This window comes from Pleurodeles waltl, chromosome 2_2 (assembly GCF_031143425.1).
Source record: "Pleurodeles waltl isolate 20211129_DDA chromosome 2_2, aPleWal1.hap1.20221129, whole genome shotgun sequence".
NCBI classification, from domain to species: domain Eukaryota; kingdom Metazoa; phylum Chordata; class Amphibia; order Caudata; family Salamandridae; genus Pleurodeles; species Pleurodeles waltl.
Window position 1 is genome coordinate 292,261,381 of NC_090439.1, and position 22,903 is coordinate 292,284,283.

Genomic DNA, 22,903 nt, shown 5'->3' on the forward strand with positions numbered 1-22,903 from the left:
AGAAATGGAGCACAGATAGGACTTGCAAAAGAGGGGGGGATCCCAGTGGGGTGACCGATAGCAGATATCAGATCAGGGTCCAATTAGGCACACAGCTCTGTGATTGTGGCCCTGTCCAGTCTATAGGTGAGGATAATGTGCCTGTCCTCAAATGTTGCCAAGTTAACCAAGGGGCTGTACATGGGGGGATGTCTCCATCTCCTATTCATCTGCAGCGGTTGTAATCTAGGGGGCAAAACGGTGAGCAGCTGGTCAGTATTCCACATTTGCAAACACTACACTGCATTGTATGTTATGACTGTAACAGTATCTTGTTGGATAGGCCCAAATGGTGCCTATGTGTACTGTGACACAGTTAGGTGCCATGGCCTGCCCCCCATGAAATGGCATCCTCCTGTCCTGTATGGATGGACATGTGGGAATGAGGTAATGCCGCTGACGTTGTGCACCGTTGTGGGAGGCGGTCGAGTACCACAGTGCAACTCCTCATTGGTTGTTATTGGGCCCTATGGGTTACAGTGGCCAATGGTGATGTACGCCAGCGGTGAGAGTACGCACTATCGCGGACGTGACAACCATTTTCTATCTGATCACTCACTTGCTACCTGACCTTCAACAGGAGAGGACCTACACTTGAAGTGCTGCTGTGACCTGTGTCTGGAAACTACCCTGGCTTGTGTCACTGGGGAAAGGGCCCCTGCCTTCACCGCTGCAGAGTTGGAGAGACTGGTGGATGGGGTCCTACCCCAGTACCGAATGCTGTATGGGCCTCCAGACCAACAGGTGAGTACACTGTGAGCACAATGCATGGGGCATGAATGCATGGAGTGCTGTGTGTGAGGGCCTCGTGTAGGGGGGGTTGGTAGAAGGGTTCTGGGCATCGTGTTGCATGTATGGTGGGCAATTTCTGTGGGTAAGGGGATGGGAGGACTATGGTGGGCCATGAGTGTAATAGGCCAGACGGTCTGACTTATACCTTTTTCCATGTATATTTTTCTGCAGGACAGCGCCCATCAGAAAAAGGGTATGTGGTGAGCCATCGACAAGGACGTGCGGACCCTGGGGTCTACGGCAGGTGGAGCACCCACTGTCGGAAATAGTGGGAGGACCTGAGATGCTCGGCAAGGAAGACGTCGGAGGACAAGCTGGGGATGGTCTCCCAATGAAGAAGGGGTGCCCGTCAAACCCTCACCCCCCTGATGGCCCGCATACTGGCAGTGGCCTATCCGGAGCAGGATGGGCGCTTGAGGGAATCACAGCAGCCAAAAGGGGATGAGTACAGTTTCCCACTATATTACTTGTGAGTGGTGGGTTGGTCTCCGAGTGGGTGATGTGGACCTGTGGGTGCCCCTAGGTCAGGTCGGACATTGCAGGGTTGGAACCATGTTGGGCAGGGTGCTGATGAACACCACCTCCTACCTAGCTAGTAGGCATCCACTACTGGGTAGGGGTCTGCAGGTATCAGGTATGCTGCTATTGGTATTAGGTGTTCCTGTCCATGGCCTGGTGACTTGCATTGCTACTGGTTGTGCATTGCCTAGTGCGTAGGGCTGTTCCCTGTGTGTGTGTGTCATGTACGTCAACTGTGGATTTGCTGGCACCATTGACCAAGTGTAGCCTTTGTCTCTCCCCCCTTCTTGTTTTGTCACCCTGTCCTTATGTGCATTAGCATCATCTGGTGGAGAAGCAGAGGCACCGGCGGGAGCTGCATCCCACAGGGCCCAGGAGGCCGAATCCACCGACCGTGAGGGCACCAGTGGATGGAGGGCGAGGGGAGCACCACGGCAGAGACAGGAGGGGACAGTTCTGACAGTGATACCTCCTCTGATGGAAGCTCCCTGGTGGTGGTCACACCTCTGCGCCCACCCCAACTACAGGTTCAGCCGCCAGCCCCTGTACCAGCACCGCCCTCCCAGCAGCCCCTCAGCGTGTTTCCCGTGCCCACTCACCCAGGAGGGTGGGCATCTCCTTCGCCCTAGGCACCTCAGGTCCTGCCCCATTAAGCCCTGCTGCCCTGAGTGAGGAGGCTATTGACCTCCTATGATCCATCTCTGTTGGGCGGTCAGCCATAGTGAATGCCATTCAGGGGCTGGCAGCCCATTTGCAACAAACAAATGCATTCCTGGAGGGCATTCACTCTGGCATGGCGGCCCAACAGAGATCAATCCATCTCTGGCCTCCTCCCTGATGGCAGCCATTGTCCCTGTTTCTAGCCTCCCTCTTCCAACTTCCTCTATCCAGTCCCATTCCCATCAACCGCAAACTATCCCAAGCACACAGGCAGACCAGCATGCACACAAGACAACAAACAGGAGTGGCTCAGGCAAACACAGGCACCACACATCATCCCACAGGAACGCACACAAACACCATCCAGATGCAGACATACCAAAATCCACTGTCTCCACAGTGTCCCCCTCCTCCTTGTCCTCCCCCTCTCTCCCAGTAACGTCTCCACTCACACCTGTATGCACTACATCCTCATCCATTACCACCATCATCAGCACACCTATCAGTACACACCCATCACTGGCAATCACCACCCCCACATCCATGCACAAGTCCCCTGTGTCCTTTCCCACTCTGTCTGTGCCCCCTCCTCCAAAAGTACACAAACGGAAGCACTCAGCCACCCAACAGCCATCCACCCCACAACAGCATCCAGCCCATGTAACTGCACCCAAAAAAAGCAAACAGATACCTCCTACAACCACTTCCTCTGCCTCCACTTCCAAACCTTCACCCTCTTCCCGTCCCAATGTCACTAAGAAGCTTTTCCTCTCCACCATTGACCTCTTTCCTACCACTTCCCCCACCCGTCATTCACGTCGGGCCAGGGAGCTCAGAACCCAGGCGAGCACCTCAGTTACCCAGTCCACGGCCACAGTAGTGTTGACAGCTTCTGCAGGTGGGGGAGGCTCCAGGGAACCAGGCATCAGCACTGAAAGTGTGCCTGCACCAGCTGCAAAGAGAAGGGCAAGGAGGCACCACCAGCTGGCAAAGCGAAGGGCAAGGAGGCACCACAACCTGGCAAAGGGAAGGGCAAGGAGGCACCACTAGTTGCCAAAGGGAAGGGCAAGGAGGCACCACCAGCTGCCATAGGGAAGAGCAAGTAGGCACCACCTGCTGCCAAAGGGAAGGGCAAGGGGCTTGCACCAGCAGGCAGGAAGGACAGGAGGCCTGGTGCTGGGACTGATTCTGAACCCCTACCACCAACCATGGTGGTTCAGCCATCCGAGGCTGCAGGGGAAGGGCTGAAGCCTCCCCCCACCACTGCCTGCACTGCCACCAGCAGCACCACCAGCACCACTGCCAGCAGCACCACTGCCTGCACTGCTACCAGCACCGCCACCAGCACTGCCACCAGCACCACTGCCATCAGCAGCAGCCCTAGTGGGCAGCCATCTGAGGCTGCAGGGGAAGGGCTGGAGCCTCCCCCCACCACTGCCTGTACCACCAGAGGCACTGCCCTCAGCACTACTGCCAGCAGCACTACTGCCAGCAGCAGCAGCCCCAGTGGACAGCCGTCCGAGGCTGCAGGGGAAGGGATGGAGCCTCCCACCACCACTGCCTGCACTGCCACCAGCAACGCCAGCAGCAGCCCCAGTGGGCAGCCGTCCGAGGCAGCAGGGGAAGGGATGGAGACTCCCACCACTATTGCCAGCCCTGACACCAGCCCCGCCACTGCCACCACTGAGCAGCCGTCACCGCCAGCGGGCAGTGTGTAGTCCTCCCTCCATGGCCTGTAGTGTGTCCTGGCCCCTGCAAATCCTGTGGGTTTGACACCCAGGTGAGAGACTCTGACCTTACACTCCCCAAGATCTGCATCACAGGGCACAATGCCCCCTCCAGAACTAGGGGAAGAAGCCATCCACTCACCCCATCCTTGCCAGGATGAAGCACACTGGGCACAAGGCTCCTTCCAGAACCAGTGGAAGAAGCCATCCATTCACCCTATCCTTGCCAGGAAGAAGCACACTGGGCACAAGGCCCCCTCCAGAACCAGTGGAAGAAGCCATTCACTAGAGACACTGTGGCCTTGCACTCCCCAGGACCCAGCAGTGGGCAAACCACCCCCTGAAGAGACTGTGGCCTTGCACTCCCCAGGACCAAGCAGTGGGCATGTAGCCCCCTCCAGGACCAATGGCGTTGTGCCATCTTCCTGCTGAGGTGCCCCCCCATTCCCTGTCCCCCTGAGGTGCCTGTGTATTTTTGACTTGATGCCCCTGCAGTGTTCTCTCCGTGTTGTTGCAGGAGTGAGGTGGGGTCTTGGCCTATGTGTAGTGGCCCTTTTGCCCATGGACATTGAGGACTAGGCAGTTTCCCTCCATTTGTAAATATGTATATACTTTTTGATTTTGAAGCACGTATTTATGCTATTTTATCTTATTACACTCACTTTAATCAATTCCTTTTGTCCTTGCTTTATTCCTGAGGGGTACGGGGTGGATATGTAATGTTGTTGCATGTGGTTGTGTGTATGGTGTTGGGGTGGTGCATGTGTGTGTTACTCTCTTTTTCCTTTCCCCTTCCCTGTGTGCTAGGCGGCAGCACTCACCGTGGTTGTCTTCGCTGGTGTTGATGTTCCTAATGCAGTAAGAGGTATAGCAGCATGGGGAAGATGTGCAACTCAGACTTCATGGCATCGTGCTTGTTCCCTGAGTCTCCAGAGGTGAGTCCTTTGCCTTCTGTGTTCTGTTTCCGCCGTGCTTTTGTTTTCGTTGGTACCGCCCCAGAAAAGGTGGTGGATAAGCCTGTCTTAATACAGTGGGTGGAACATTGTCTGCTTGTTGCTACCGCTACGGCAGTCGGTGTGTTAAAGTGGCTGTCTATCTGGACAGTTTCTGCCTTGGTCATAATTCCTTTTTTTTTTAACCACCGGCTGTTGGCGGTATTACCGCCACTTTATCACTGACTGCCAGGGTTGTAATGAGGGCCTATGTGTAATAAGGATGCTGGGGGGCTAATGTTTTTCATGGTATTTATGTTTAGTGTTTAAGATAGGTTAGGCTAAGTTAAATTAGTGAAAGGTAGTGATAAGTTTGGTTAGTGTAAGATAGGTAGATGTAGGTAGTTTAGGGTAAGTTTAGATAGTATAAGGTTGTGTTTAGGTTAGTTAGTGTAGGATAGGTAGTTGTAGTTTGTTTAGAAGGATTTCTTATTAGTAAAACTTTTTATACTTTCACAACATCGTAATCATTGCATCATTGAGAATTTATAACCTTGAGTATGTTGAGTTGAGTACATGATATAGCTATTGCCCTGCAGTCTTTAAAGGTATATGTTGTTTTGTGAAAGGCCTCTATTCAACTGCTAGTGTACCTCATTTTTGAGTCATAGAAGGACTATTTCACATTATTAATGCATTGTAAGTAGTCATCTTGGTGTTATTTGACACACAGACCAACACAGATAGTCCCCTACTGTAGCACTGTGTGTGAAAGAGATACAGCATGTGTAATTTGGATGATTTTGTCACTACAGATTACAGATTTCAGGCTATGCTGGGACAGGCACTGGTACCTGCCACTAATGCACACACTCTTGCCCCATTGTGCAAGTAGTTAATTGTTGGTATCCAGTTGCAAATCATGAATGTGGCCCTGCCTGCCTTGGGAACCTACATCGTCCTTCGCATTGAGTATTTGCTATTTGTGGCACTACATGCATGTAGCGTTGTGCAGCTACTTGCAAAGTTTGAAAACCAAAAGTCTCTCATTTCATATTTCCCTTGGAAGGTGTTGCTTTGTTCCTGGTCTGTGCTCTGGCTTCTAATCAGTAATATGTGTGTATATTGTACAATATGTCATGTGTGGTTACACTCACACTCAATATACGAAAGGCCTCTCAGGGGTGGAGGATAACATTTACCCTGCGTATCCCAGTATACCTTTCAACACCATTTATCATTTGAAACAGGACCCCAAAAATATTTAGTTGTATTTAATGCACATTGGCATCCAAAGTGTTGGACTGACCTTGTATGTCCTGTGCGGCATAGGTATGATGGAAATTCTGAAGGAGCCGGGGCATGAGAATGATTAAGATCTCTTCAGTGTAAGAATGGAGGCTATCATACGTGCTTGATCACATTGTCATGTTCACTGAGCTAGATATCTGTGGATGAGTGAAATGGTGTTACTGGCTCAAATGCCTCACAGGCCCCATTTTGAGGAGGTAGGCATTTGTGTGTTTAGTAAGGCCTTTTCACTGTGTGCCAGTCAAGTACCTGAAGCTTATTGTCACACCATGATGTTCACCATGATGTTCAATTGGTAAACAAGATATTCCTCATAATGCCACGGCAGTGGATGTCCATGAAATTTGGGCATATACAACAAGCGAAGGCGACAGTGACTTTAGCTCATTTCTCCTTGAGAAGGCAAGAAGTGGGTTTTGTATATACACATCCACCATGGTATAAGTAGTTCTTTCTGCAACACTCAAGTTTATGGAGTGAATTTTTTTACAAGTATAGGTTTGTCAGCATGAGCATTTTTTCATTGTTTGGGACAATGACTCCAAAATATAAAGTGATATCCAAACAGGGGCGTGACCTGGCGGGCAATGGAGGTGGATGTGCTCAGCTGAGCTCCTACCGTCTGCACCACCCGGAGCCCACTATCCTGCTTCCAGGAACTGCAGGAAAAGCAGAGTAGGGGTGAAATAACTGCTGCCTGGGACCCTCAGGACTTGCTGTGGCCTGCTCTGCAGAGGCCCATCTGCGGCTCAGGAGTGCCTGACAAAATGGCACTGTGCAGGATTTGTTGCGCATGTTGAATTGGCGGCACAACTGGGATCCCGCCCGGTTCTCTGGAAAAGGTGAGGCAGATGCACAAGTGGCACACCTGCAATACCCGCCAAGGGAGGATCCATCAGCTGGAAGCCTAGGACCACACTTGGCTGCACAGGTGCCACGGATACCTGACTGAAGAGAGAGTACCCACAAGGTAGGTGGACCTCTGACAGTGGCAGTACGCCTGGGCCTGACTGTCCATAGAGAGATGGAGAGAGGTGGGCATCTTGCATACAGACCACAGGAAGCCGGTGGAGAGGACCAGAGAGAAAGAATCCAAGTTGAAAAAACTACACCTGACTGTAAAGGACCTAGAGAAGTGCTGTACGTAGTTGTAAAGGGGAGTGTCTACCCTCACTGACCGCCTCAAAGACAGAGAGGGGAGATTCAGAAGGCATAACATCCAGCTGGTTAGGTTTCCAGAAAAGGTGGAGGGGCAGAATACGGAGCTCTTTGGAAGGTTGGCTGAAAACAAAAGTGCTATAAGGCTGCACCTCCCGCTTCTTCTCAATTGCACAAGCACGCCGAAAACCAGCAAGGGCCCTGGCACCGGGACATCCTCCCCGGCCAATTATTGCTACATTGATGAACTACAGGGACTGGGACAACAGGCTCCACCTGTCTCACAAAAATGGCCTGTGGCTGATTGAAGGGAAGGAAGTTAAAATCTACCTTGACTATAAAACAATGGTCCTAAAGCAGGAGGGAGCCTTTATGCCATTTAGGAAAGTGTTGCACCAACTGGGACCTGAACTCAGCTCATAAACTGCAGATTGCAAGTACATGATTTAGCCTTGTGCGCTTTGGGCTGGTGATGGTTGGAACAGGCCACTTTCTGGCACCCACGTTACCTTAGTGATAAACTCCAGGGCAACTGACAACTGCGGGAGATCCACAAACAACCAGTGAGGATTTATTTATTTTTGTTTTTGTATAAGAGGGCCGGCATACCTCTCTCCCGCATGAGCAGCATCTAAAGTTTTTTTAAATGTTATCTTTGATGTGGGTACACATGTACCATTTATTCGGAGGGTGGTCAAGTTACAGCTCACTGTAACATAAGGCAAGGGGTGTTTGGGGGTTTGCTGCATCTGACACACACACAGGGCTCTCCCACCAGACATATGGAGGAGAACATACCCCCTGGTAGTGGGAGGTGGCCCAATGTAAACTTACCAGAGGGCTAAAACACAAACACAAGATTTTACTTTAATATTGTGGAATGTCAATGGGCTTGCCAATAAGGTAAAGAGAGGTCTGGTGACCTAAGACCTCAACAGGTGTAAGGTCCGATGTGACTTTCTTACTGGAAACTCATATGATGGACGCACAACACAACAGCTTGGGTAGAAGGAAATACAAAGTAGCATCCTATGCACAGCACATAGTCCATGGCCTTTCACATCTTCCGGACATGGTCGGACACTGCGGTGTGCTGCACAGTTGTACTGGGAGAGTGGAGGGGGAAGACTCTGATGTTCCTTAATGTATTTGTTACACCAGGCCTCTACCCCCAGACGCTCCAAAAGTTGGGACAACTCCTTAAGGGGTTCATGCGAGCCTTTAAAGTTGTGGGAGGAGACTTCAACCTAGTCCATGACTTTCAGCTGGAAAGGATTAATAAGAGACCTGAAAGGGAGGCAATAGCGGGGAAGTTGGAGGGATTCCTACAGGCACTGGGTCTGATGGACATACAGAGAGCCCTACACGGTCAGGAGAGGGGGTTTTCCTTCTATTTCTACTCACATGACATGTCCTCCAGGCTTGACTACATCCTGACACCTGCAGAAATTCTTAAGGGGGTGACAGGAGGACCCACCTTAAGTGCCTGGAAGAACTGGGGTATGAAATAGAAGCGCTAGAGAGGGATCAGGCAGCTTGGCCCATAACACCTCTCAGACAGAGACTAGAATGCAAGTGCATGGAGTACCGAGAGGTGATATGTCATGGGGTTAAGAAATCCTTTCTGGCTATGCAGAAGCAAATATATTAACCCAGCAATAAAGCCAGTAAGCTGTTAGGGTGGATTGGTACTAGAGAAAGGGAGACCATGCATATATGGGAGAACCAGTTAGAAACAGGGGAGACTATAAGGGGCAGTAGACAAATAGCGGAAGCCTTTGCACAATATATGGCTTCCTTTTATGAGCCGAGGATAGAGGCTCCAGGAGGAGGAAATCAGGGTTTTTAATGGTACTGCTCAGTGGGAACTCGGAGCATAAAAATGTCTGGGGTCTGATCTTACTGAATCTGAGATTGCTTTGGCACTTGCTCAGCTGCAGGCCAGGAAATTCCCCAGCCCCAATGGGCATCCCGCAGAGTTTGTTTGCATGCTGACTAGATGAGTGGGACAGCTGCTACTACTGATGTACCGAGATGCCCTCTGCATGGGGTCACTACAAGCAAGTCTGCATATGGCGACAATTGTACTTTTACCCAAAGACGGTAATCTTGGGCATAACCGCGACTCATACAGGCTGATATCACTGCTGAACGTTGATGCAAAAACCCTTGCAAAATTACTGGCCAATAGGCTGCGTGCAGTGGTAGCAGATCTCGTGCAGGTAGACCAGATGGCTTTATACATTATAGCTCGACTAAACTGAACCTAAGACACTTCCACAACAATATGACACAACCGGGTGTGGACGAGGGCTCCAGGGCAATCGTATCACTTGATGCAAATAAGGCGTTCGACTCGGTGGAATGGCCATTTTTGTTCCTGTTCCTTGAACTAATGGAGTTTGGGTCCTGCTACATTAATTGGATCAAATTGCTGTATAGGGAACCTTTCGCCAGAATAAAAGTTAATGGCTGTCTCTCTGAGGAATTCCCGATTGGATGGGGTACATGGCAGGGCTGCTCTCTCTTGTGGATGCTACTCGTCCTAGCGTTAGAAACTTTGGCAGCATTGGTGAGAGTGGATGCCCGGATCTGGGGCTGGGCAGGAGGCTCTGGGTGGGAAGAATGAATTTCATTGTATGCAGATAATATACTCCTTTACCTGACACGTACTGATGACTCCCTGACCCGAATCCAGGAAATATTCCAGATCTTTGGGGAACTCTTCGGATTTTAAATGAATTGGGATAAAACACTCCTTTTCCCTATAGGGAGATGGAAGCAATGCAACCTACTGTTGCAGACCATATAAGTAGAAACCCATGGGTTCAAATATCTAGGGATCTGGATTACCAGAGACGCATCCTCATACTTGCAGGTGAAACTCAACCCGTTGCTTCAGAGACCAGAGAAATATATGCAACACTGGTCCATGTTGGCATTGTCCCTTATGGGCAGAGCAGCTATGTTTAAAACGAAAACCCTTCCTCAGCTGCTGTATGTTTTACAGAATAGCCCATATACACTGTCAGGAACATTCTTCGCCCGGGTGGATTCCTTGCTAAGGATTCTGCTTTGGGAAGGTGGGCAGCCTCAGCTGGCAATGTGGACCCTGCAGTTCTGTAGATTCGACAGAGGTAATGCGCTCCCCAATATTAGGAAATACTATGAGGCTACGCAGGTGAGAATGGTAAACGACTGGGTTTATGTGGACACATACGACCCGGTGATCAGGGGCGACAGCTGGGAAATGGGTGACCGAAGTTGCATGCATGTCTTATATGGAGGCAGGCGGAACAGTAGGGTTTGCCTGGCAACAGGCGTGGTCCTGGCACTTTGGAAAACATTGTTCATAGAGGTGAAATAGAACACAAGACTCACATCCAGGACACCAGTCTGGGATGGCACATGGCTGCGACAGGTGGCCACCTTGCAAGGTTTCCATGGTTGTGACAGGATAAGCATAACCACATTGGTGGATATGTTAGAGGCTAATGGTGTGGTCCCCTTTGATTACCTACAGAAGGAGTACCAGATGCTGCCTACACAATGGCTAAAACATAGGCAGTTAAAGCATGCACTCACACAGAGCATAGATAAAGATGAGTTGACCCAAGAGGAGTCCCCTTTAGAGAGTAGACTGATGGACAGACAGATTCAACATAAATTGATTTCTGTGACATATGTCACACTAATGTGAAACACTCAGGGGACACTGCACACCTCAAAGTTAGTTGGGAGAAGGACATTGGGGAAATTGATGATGAGGATTGGCAAGATGCACTTGGCTTTCCAGATGAAGGAGTAATGAAGGCTGACTATAGACTGATCCAGCTAAAGCTCGTACACAGGACATACTATACTAGAACATTATTGTGCAAGATTCGGATAGTTGGAGATGCTATATGTCTCAGGAAATGTGGTGCAGATGGCACATTCATCTATACATGGAGGCATTGCCCACACATATGTCACTTTCGGGAACAAGTGACAAGATGTTCTGTACCACTCCAGGTTTTTTGCTTTGTATTGTGGGACTTGTAGTCCTGGTCACTCATGTTAAACAGACCACAATTTGCAGTATTCAAAGGACAACATGAACCGGGCAGCACATCATGCTTTAACATGAGAAACTTGGCAGAGCTAGACTGGCCTGGACAAATTGTCGGTGGGCAAGAAACTAACATTTATGTGATGTATAGGTTGACATGTTAGACATTCCTGCCCATTCCTTTTCACACAGAGAAGTGCAGTGCAGCAAAGTGTGTTACTGCGCTGCACTGCATGACATGTTTAACCATATTGCAACTTGATGACACTTACCCAGTAAATCTTCCTGATCCTCAACCGCAGCACTGTCTTCTCCGGCAACTCCTGCCACCAACTCTGATGGGATAAGTAATGCCACTTGCTTCTCCAATAAGTCCAACTCCTCCTGGTCCTCCTCCAGCCCTCATTGGTGCCCTCAGGTTTTGGCAAGTTTCTCCTTGTCCTGCACTTACAGTCATGCCAACTTTTTTCAGCTTTGACACTGTCCTTTTTGCTTGGCCAACACTGTTAATCTTGTCCACTAAGGACTGCTAAATGGCTTCCTCCTTCCCTAATGGCACTTTAGAGGTGACAAAGAGAAGGTGTTCATTTTTTGTCACATCAGCAATTAAGATTTGGTTTTCCTCCTCACTGAAATTGCTCTTCTTCTTCCTCCTGCCCTGGCCTGCTGTCTGACCATCTTGTCTGGGGTTTGGATTGCTGTCCTCCTGACTCGTAGATGCTGTTGCCTCCATTTTGTGTGTTTGTTTTTGTTTGCTTTTCAGAATTTTGTTATGCGTCGTTTTGTTTTTGACACATACTGCATGTTGCAATACTGATTTGCGGCATTTCCAAGTGCTTGACGACATGCAAATCAGCTTTGCGCCAGGTAGGTGCCAGTTGCCTTACACCACATTGCATAATTTTTTTGGGGATCCGTCAAAATTTTCGACACAACTTCGGACCTTATGACATGGTGCACACACATGTCACTAGGAAATGGCGCACCAACCCACACATTGTTTTGATGCAATGCTGCTGCAATGCAGTGTAGACTCACTTCTCATAAATCTGGCCCCCAATTCTAAAGTGCACCATTATGGTAAACATAAAATTGACTGCTGGGAAATTACAGTGACAATTTAGCTTTTGTGAAATCAGTAAGATACATTTTAATTAATGTGAACATCTTTGCACAAACTGATAGATTCAACTGTGTTAAGTAACACGGAGTGAAAACAAGGATGGTAGAAACGTTCACCACAGAAACATTAGGAATAACGCAAAATGACTTGGGGTAAAATGATGGACCCCAGTGTAATATGGTCTATTATAAATTTGAATGTATTTTTACTCATAGAGGAAGCAGCTGAAAGTGTTGGTGATGGATTTCTTTACAATAAAAAAAGAAAAATGCCACCTTTGTCGTGATATGTTTATGTGGCACAGGTAAACTCCAGAGAAGTGATTATTACTGTTGAAAATTAAATAGAAAATGAATACATCAGATTCAATCAATAGTTTATTCGGTCCAGATTTGGGCCATTTGAGAAGTTAAAAGTAATCATACATACAAAAAAATAAAAGCCATAAACCATTGCATAATAAAAAAATAAAAAAGACATTGGCAATTAATACAGGAAAAAAAAAAGTTCATAAAACTACATAAAAAGTTTCATAAATAATTAAGACAAAACTCTCAAAATAGTCTCTGGATCTTACCCTATGCAAGACGCTGAATGCTAAAATGATACTAATCAGTTGTTAAAAGCATAAAAACCATTCTAAAACGGGTTTATACATAAAATAAGACATAAAAACTACATACAATAGCTCCTATTAGCAAAAGTTAGAAGTCAACCAGTGGGAAATGATGCCCTAAGTTAATCAGTTCTATTGAATAAGTTGATCAAATAAATTGCATCTTGCCATTTATAAAATTATATATGCTGAGGAGCTATAGGTCGCTTCAGTTGGGGTAACCCACTAGACAGCGTGCTCGGGGATACAGTCTTTTATCCTCGATAGGTCGCACTAATAGTTTTATTTAAAATCCCAGACTAATATAACAGGGTACTAGTTCGCTAACTTCTAGACTGTTCTTCAACTGGTGGATTAAGATCTATAGTGATCCTGCTGCGGATTTTCCATGCTGCTGCCAGATATTTAGAAACAGAACTCACTGTCAGCATGGAAGTATCATATTTGCATATTCTATATACACTGTTACGGTTTTGTGATAACAGTGTTTTGCACAGAGGGGTAATCCACTTCTCTCGAGGGCATTTGTACAGAGGACAGAAAAATAGGACATGCTCAGAAGTTTCCTTGCATAGATGGCAGTTTATGCATTTGTCAGATAAGGAACTATTAGTCGACCAGCAAGCCGTGAAGCTGTTGACTGCCAATGTTCCATATCTGAACTGAAGTAATAAAGAGCGAGCACGGGCTGGTATAGGGAGATCCAGGAAGCTTTCAGGCAGAGGTTCGTGCTTAACCAGCAGAAACTCTGCTGTCAGCCGACCTAACCCATTTGAGCCGAGAGATTCCTTATAGATCTTTTCCCAATAACGGTCTTTGATCCGGCGTTTAGCGTTACCAGGAATCATCTCGGGATTCTCCCAATAATGGGATAAATTCAGTTTAACCCAAGCCGCTTTCATCTCCCTTAGCCACCGTACTTTTTCCCATCCATAGCGAGGTGGCAATAGTTCTTTAACTGCTGACCTGAAGGGTTCGAGTTCATCCGTTTTCCATAGTCTGACCCAGTACAGAAGTGGTCTTAAGTATGCTGTATCTTTAATACTATTTAGACCCAGGTCCAGTCTTAGGGGGAGCATCGGTGTGCCCTTCCCTAGTCTGGATATGTGTCTAAGGAAATTGTTTTCTTTGATTTGAAGAGTGTTCATTTGTCTGTGAGATCCCCAAAGTTCCGCTCCATATAGGGCCGCGGCACGGATTTGGGCTTTGTATATTTCGGAGATGAGGGTCAGAGGGGGGCTTGTTGCAGCGCTAGCTTTACGTCCTATCACTCCACATCTTTGGCTGATTGTTAATGCCCCTTTCCTTATAGCTGGATCCCAGCTGCCCTTATCAGATAGTCTGATGCTCAAATAATCGTATTCCATTATCCTCTCCAAAATAATTGAATCCATCTTTATATTTGCTCTAAGCTTCTTGTTCGGGGCACTGTATATCATGAGTTTAGTTTTCTTAAGATTTATGTCTAACCCGTAATCTCTGCAGAATACACCGAACTGGTTAACCAGATTCTGGATGCCCATGGGTGATTTAGACAGGAGAATAGTGTCATCTGCATAAAGTAAGCATGGAACTTTGGTCCCGGCCAGCTTTGGGGAATCATTAGTGCAATTTGCTAAATACTTAATACAATTATTTATGTATAAAAGAAAAAGGGTTGGGGCCAAAACACACCCCTGTCTGACTCCCCTCTCAATAGCCACTGATTCTGTTAGATCACCATTCTTGCCGCTCCTAATTTGAGCATAAGTATTCTCGTGTAGTCGGGTGATAAGTTTCAGAAGGCCATGTGGGACACCCATATTGGCTAGAGTCAGCCTTAACTGATTTCTAGGGACCAAATCAAACGCGGCTCTAAGATCAATAAAAACTACAAAAAGGTTGCCCCCTCCTACTTCCACAGTCTTCCATTTTATTGTTAAAAATCTTAGCACCTGATCTATGGTACTAACTGCTGGCCTGAACCCTGCTTGCAAATCAGAAATGGGATTGGTTTCCAGAATCCATTCTTCTAGACGGGACAAAATTTGCTTTGCAAAAAGTTTTTGGAAGTTGTCGAGTAAGGAGATTGGGCGGTAGTTAACAGGGTTAGAGGGGTTACCTTTCTTAAAGATGGGAACTATCTCTGCTCCCATCCAGGAGCTCGGGACAGGTGCTCCTGCAGTTACCGCATTGGAAATGAAGTTCAGATATGGGGCCCATATATCTGGGTTTGTCTTGTATAAATCGCCTGGTATTTTATTAAGGCCGGGGGCCTTTCCCCATTTCAATGAAGCGATCGCAGCCTTAGTCTCTGCCAGGGTAAATTCAATTTTGGGGGTCTCAGTAATCATGGTATGGGTCAGTTCCCTGGAAGTAACACCAGTGATCCCAGAATATAATCGGGAAAAATGATCTGTCCACTCTACAGGGAGTATTGAGGCACCAGGCGAACAATTAGGTTCTTCGCTGGCATCAGCCACCAATTTCCAAAATTTCGAGGTGTCATTTATTTTAGCAGACTCCAGGAGGGAGACCCATCTAGATTCATTCCATGTCCTACGGGCTCTACCTTGTTCCTGTTTATAATCTTTCCTGGCTTCCCTTATATGATCTGACTGGCCTCCTCTTAAAGCTCTCAGCAGTTTGTGCTGTGCTTCCCTGCATGCGGCGTTGAACCACCTTGCATTACACTTCTTTTTAACTTCTTTTGCAGACTCTTTGGTAAAAAGATTTTTAAGAGAATTAAAAAATTGTGTGTGGGCTGCTATAAGCCCACCACTATCTTCTAAAGACTGAGATATACGATCCATATGATCAGCCAACTGCCTGTACGCAGATGCCAAGGTGGCTGTGTCGGTGTTCAGGGATTCCCATCTAACATTTTGTCTATTGTTGGTTAGTGCGAGCTGTTGTTCGTGGGTCTTGGAACAGAAGACTTCAAGTAGGGGTAATAGGTTCCTAAGAGTTAAAATCAATGGTTCGTGGTCACTTTCTTCATGTTCTACAATGTTCATGTCAGCCATATATCCCCACAGACGGATATCAAGCAGAATATAGTCTATCTGGCTCTTCTGTGCCCCGCGCCTGAATGTAGGGTGAAGATTAGGCTCCGAGCGGGAACGACCATTGCAAGCCCATTTTCTAACATGTAACAAACCAACTAAGGGGTTGCTGAATTTCATCCCATTGCTGTTAAGGTTATATAAGCTCTTGCCAAACAGGTAAGGCATCCTCCATCCAGAAATTAAGGCGGGGATTATATTCTTCCCAGGTGCAATTTACTTAACTAAGGACAGAGTCCAAACAGGAAGGACTTGCATACCATGGGGAGCCTGTCCATATGACTCTTTGTAGACAGTTCACAGAATACAAACTGGCCCACTTGAGATTGCTGAGAAATTATTATATTCCGAAAACCAATGCAGATTTCAATAGGCAACTAAATCTGGAAGCATTATAATACTCTAAAAGGTGAACAAGAGATAATATCAGAGCATGTCTGGCCCCATTTGAGCGGCCACAGGGAAGACAGGGGCTACTGGGTGCAGCCATAGTGGTTGAGGTCATTTGCCACCAGTGTCCCTGGATTCATCCTATAAAGGCTTGGCAAACTATTCGAAGAACGCCCTTTCTGCACTTGACTGTCTTAGTAGTGAGGGTGAGCACTCAAAGGCTTCTCAGGGAAGAAGTATGATGGGCAAGAGCTTAGAACCCAAGAGTCAATCTACAGACACATTTTGTCTGACAGCCTATGTTGTGATTATCTTTCAGTGAGAAGTAAATACTTTAAACACACAACAAAGCATAATATTGCACAGTGCAATTAATGTTCTCTGCCTCAGAGTTTACTTCGTTTGTGATCTTCAGTAAGGCACTACCCCCCTTCAGTGCAATCCTATAGTATGTAACACAGGATTAGGCACAGATTAGGCACAGGTACGGTTCAAAAGTATGCCAAAGTATAGATGCACACAACAGATCAGCTTGCCTGTACCAATTCAAGTTCATCCAGTAAAAGTCTTCAATTCTTAGTGATAAAATTCTTCTGCCTCCTAAGTCTCTTCTGCCACTCATAGATTAAGCTCAGCTGTTACATGTGTCCTATAGTGGCATTTCAGGTAGTGTGTGACAGGCACATTCAGACTTCCCACTTCTGCAGTGGTGGCTCATGCAGTGCAAGGGATACAGCAGCAACAACATTTTGGATGTTTGTAAGATCAGAGTGGCAGACTCACAATAACACAAAACTTCAGCAGTGTGGAAGGGCAATTTGTAAAAAATGGATTAGTGTTTTCCCTCCTACTTTTTCAGACTGGAAAGACTGCTTAATGTACAATTTGAAGTTAGATACGAATAAGGAAAGTAAGGAAAATAGATTTTGGAATCCACTTAAACAATGGTTGAGTATGGGAGAGGGTCTGGGTGTGCAGCAGGTCTGGTATGGACCTATAATTACATACACTTCCGAGTATGCAACCCTTTGTCGACAATTTGTTGGCAGGCTGTTATGGCATGGTCATATCTCCAGACAGGTGTGATCTGGTGGAGATTGGCTATGAGCAATTGGTAAAATCTCCCACCCCTTCTCTTGGAGTGGAACAATGGAAGGTAAATGAAGACCAATAATAAAAAAGAAAAAGAAAACTTCAGCAGTGTCAGCAGTCTACGGCCAGGTACCAGCTGGCCACTTGGAAAGACAGGTGCGGCCTCCTGGCTGAGAATCAATGATTTGGTGTCTTTGGCAGTTGTGGACTTCCACATGAATTTGGGATTCCTCATCAGCTGCATTATGGAGTCTGAGGAAACACTTGGCACAGTTCACAGCACGAACCACAGATGAAGACTGACCGGGGACTCCTTCACCCTTGTCTGGCTTCGTGCCCTGTTGTCACTATCTTCCTGTGTTTGTTTCTCATGCCCAGAACATGCTGGGCATTACCTTGTAAATAGTCTCTCCTGCTGCGGTAGATCAATCATTCCTTCTATCACCAGGCAGATCGGAGGTTTCTAGGTTTTAGGCAAACGACCAGCTTCTCTAACAAAATGTGAAAGCTTGAGTTAACGTTCCCTCACCTCTGGGAGACTGTCTTTCATGCAGACATCTGCTCTGGTCACACAACAGTCCTTCGAGTACTCTGAGGAGCACTCTGTTCAGTGTTATTGAAACACTAGAACTAGAACAAAGTGGGGTGGTTTGAATTCCATTTGTATACACATTTTCCTGATGGGGATGTGGTTCCGCTCTCTAAGGTATCAGAATCATTTTGAGTTGGTTCTCTTTCAAATATCTTTTTTCAGGCTTCTCCTCAGAATCAGCCTTTCAGCGAGGTGATGTCTCTCACAGCAGCTAGCAATGATTGTGGCTCCAAACAAGACTATATAGAAGCAGAGCACAATGAAGTGTGAGATCTCTGCACCTGGCTTTCACCAGGCTTCTTGAAATAGCAATCAGGGACAGACAAAAGGGCAGGGCATGCATACACAGTTCCTCACCTTCAACAAAAGAAACTGAAGTTCCGCCCTCAAACCTACCATCTACCAAATGGCAGTGCCCAAGAAGAACTAATTGCCAATCCTTTTATAACAAGACCCCCATTGTAATTCTAAGGGTAGCCTGCCTCCATCCTTCCTATCTGGATCTCCACCCTTGAGCCACTGGAATGTAGACAAGACTACCATATCTACACCTACTACCATACCTCTGCTATACACCGACTGCACATGTATGCACTTGACTTGCACATTGAGTATCAGCATGAGAATCTGGGGCTCCCACAGCAGCAGGACATTACATGAGAGAGGCTCAGGAGATGTCCTTCTCCTTTACTCCAAAAAAATGTTCAGTTATATTATTAATCCACAAAAACTCTGTATGCTGTTACTCCACTTTATGTGACTAGGCATGAACTGTAATCCTGTGCCCACTGTGAGGGCACCATTTGTGAACCCCTCCAGGACACAGAACAAGTTCAGGACCTCTAATTAGAAGGGACAGGACAAGGCCTCTGCACAGAGCTAAATCAGCATGGTAACAGGGCCAAACAAGAAGTCACAATACCAAGTTGACATGCAGTCCTCACTCATGGGAAGGGTACACAACTATTTACCATTTAGGAGACCTTTCTGTCCCAAGACTTAGGGTGAATGACCTTTTTAATATAGGGACATCGTATGAGGATAAGGTTTATTACCAGATAGACTGGTCAGACTGGATAATAATACATCCATGTGACACTCAAAGTAAATACAGACTTAGAACTCACTTCGGAGCTGCTTCATGGACACAGACTACAAACATGTAAAAGGTTCAAAATACAGTATCCATCCAGGGCCAGGAAACTAAAGGACAGATTTAAGAACCCTTAGTACCTCCCTGCGCCATATTAGCGTATTTCTTTTGAGGCTAATGTGACCCAATGAGGCCAAAATCACTGCGCCAAATTTACAAGGTGGCGCATTGCATGCATTGCTCCACTTTGTATCCATTTGCGCTACATTATGCCTGCGCCAGGCATAATGTATGCAAAGGAGGCGTTCCCCCTTTAGGGGGACAGAATTAATGGTGCACAGAAATCTAAGAGATTTCTTTGCATCATTTTTTCCAGCACTTTTAACCATGTTCAGAGCAGAGGTTAAAAGGAGGCACACCTTTATTTACACTGGGCCTCAAAAGGCTTTGCAGGATTAGTGTCAACATTTTTTACTGTAATCCTGCAAAGCAGTGAACTGGCATAAAAAATGAGTTTCTCTGACTACCACCATGGTACGCCGTATCTTAGGTACGGCGAACAAATGGTGGCATTAGGGGGGCACTAAGGTGTGCAAGAAAAGTGGCACTGCACTGGGTGCAGTGACACTTTTCTTATATCAGGCCCTACATTTTTTAGAATTGCAGTTTGGTTACTGGAAATAAAACATCTTAAAACTGGTACTGTTGATGCAATGATTGCTGTTATGTGTAAAGACAACACAGATTTGATTTAAAAAAAAGCCTGTAAAAGGCTTTTCATGTCGTATAGATTGTGAAATGCTGTACAATGGCACACCTTCAGGTTAGGTTTACATGTAAAGAATATTCTTAGAGATTAAACATTTTAGAAGTCAACTTTAAGCATTAGTGAATACTCAATGGGACTTATGAATCAATTTATCAGTAGTAGCACAGTGAGAGTGTTTGTCTCCCAGACTTTCTACTGGATTGCTGGGGTTGATGATGAAATAAGTAAGGCACTTGTACAGTGCACAAGTATGGGCTTTTAAAGAAAGGAAGTAAAAATACTTACAATGGCCCAAAATGTTACTTGTGGCCTCAAGGAATGCAGTTATGGTTTGTTGTAAAGGGTATATTTGGAGCCTAATAAGGAGTTCAGGACTGAGAATCAAAGAGAATGCTGTGTACGGTGAAAAGTCCCTTGTACAATGCCAATGTGAGAACCTGCCTGTCATGTTAATGGTCTCATATCTTGGTATATATAGGAGGCTGGCCTGGTTTGTAGTAGGTACCTATAGCACTTACACCTTATACCAGGTCCACTAGGCAAGTGTAGTGTGTAGAGGGGCACTGGGAGTGTAAGAAAAACACCAAAGGTAAGTAATAGATCCCACCCCGAGCCCAGGAAAACAGGAGTAAATCACTGTAAGTTTCCTGAAACACACAAAAAGTTGTGATAGAAAATTATCCAAGAACCAGAAGAGACTGCAATATATCAACAATGGATTCCTGAACCTGAAGACCTGTGGAAGAAGGGGACCAAGTCCAAGAAGCACTGAAGAGTCCAGGGAGAACAAGAACCCCTGCTAACCTGGATGAATGTGCAAAAGAAGAACCATCGGTGAGAAGACAGAGTCAGTTATACACCCAAGAAGACAGATGCGGGTACCTGGTTGGTGCAGAACATGTCCCACACCAGATGGATGATTGCAGTCTGGTTTGCGTCGCTGGATTCCGCCAACAAGCCTTGGCACACACAAAGCTCATGGTTGCAGAAAATGACACTGCCCGAGACCAGGAGAGACCTGGTGGCCTCTACCCAAGAGGGGGAGACAGAAGGGGCTCTCAGCAACTCAGAGAGCCCTCAGAATACCCGGCAGCATGCACAGGAGTCCCACAGCAAGGGGGCAAAGATGGTGCAAATATAGGCCCACACAGCATGACACAAAGGGATCCCACGCCGCCGGAGAACCACTCAGGAAGCTGTGCGTCACAGGATGGAGTGCTTGGGGCCTAAGCTGTGCTGTGCACAAAGAACTTCATGAAAGGTCCCACACAAGCCTTGGCAACTGCAGGTCAGGCAGTGCATGGGAGTACTGTCTTGTGTGGGAAGGCAAGCTCTTACCTTCACCAAAGTTGGACAGCTGGACCTTTGGACTGTCGGGGTCACTTTAGTCATGTTTCTGGATCCACACTCCTCACCTGGAGAGGGGACCCACGCCACCGGTCGTCGCTGCAGAGAGGTGCCTGCTGAAGCAGGGAAGTGACTCCGTCACTCCACAGAGATTCCTTCGGTTCTTCTGGTGCAGGCTGAAGACAGACAGTCCTCGGAGGATGAACGACCTGGAAACTGTTTTGCAGAAGTCATCTTTGCTTCTTTGTTGCAGTTTGTACAGTTCCTGCTGCAGGGTTCAGCTGTGGATCCGGTGGTAGAAGATGAAGTAAAAGATGCAGAGGATTCCTGCTGGAGTCTTGCAATCCGATTCTGAAGAACCACCCAGAGGGGAGACCCTAAATAACCCTGAAAAGGGGATTGTGCACCTAACCAGGTGAGCACCTATCAGGGGAGGGCTCTGATGTCACCTGCTGGCTCTGGCCACTCAGATGTCCCAGAGTGCCCCACCACCTTGGAATCCAAGATGGCAAAACCCAGGGACACTCTGAAGGAGATCTAGGCACCACCCCTGAGATGGTAATGGACAGGGGAATGGTTACTCCCCTTTCCTTTGTCCCGTTTCTCAAGTGTGTAACACCCCTCTCCCAAAGGAAATCCTTTGTTCTGCCTTCCTGGGCTTCAACTGCTCAAGCAGCAGCAGGGCAAAAATCTTTCTGTGTGGTGGCAGCAGCTGGGGCTACCTGGAAAACCTTAGAAGGCTGGAATGGCAGAACTAGGGGTCCAATGTGGAACCCTCAGAGTGCATTGGATTGTGTACTGGGGTACAATTCCCAGTTGTTAGACACCTTACATGGCCTTATTCGGGTTACCATTGTGAAGCTGGACATAGATATTGACCTATGTTCAGTGCACAAGGAAAATGGTGTCCCTGCACTCACGAAGTCCAGGAAAATGGTCCTGGACGATGTGGGGGCACCTCTCCTAGTGCAGGGGTGCCCTCACACACAGGTACTTTGCACCCAGCCTTCATGGTTGGAAGGCCTGACATATAGGTGACTTATAAGTGACCTGGTGCAGTGAAAATGGCTGTGAAAGGGTGCATGCACCATTTCACACAGGCTGCAATGGCAGTCCTGTAGAAGCCTTTGCATGGGCTCCCTATGGGAGGCAAAAGTAATGCTGCAGCCCATAGGGATCTCCTGGAACCCCAATGCCCTGGGTACCTAGGTAACATATACTAGGGACTTATACGGGGTGACCAGTATGCCAATTGTGGGTGAAATACTGGGTTATCAGTATGTAGTGACACATTTGGGAACAGTGACAGCATAAGCACTGGGGTCCTTTTTAGCAGGATCCCAGTGACACGGTCAAGCATACTGACAAAAACAGTGAAACATACTGACAAGTAGGCGACAAACCATAAGCACTGGGGTCCTGGCTAGCAGAATCCTAGTGACACAGTCAAACACACTGACAAACAGGCCAAAATGGGGGTTACCATGCTAGAAAGAGGCTACTTTCTCACAGTATACATACTGGCACTGAAACTCTAGTCACAATTCTCTTACCTATTATGTTACATGGTTAAGGCATGCTGTTCACTGACATTCTATTCAACTCTGTTATAGCTTCGGGGTCCACTCAAAGTGGTACTTCTTTTAGT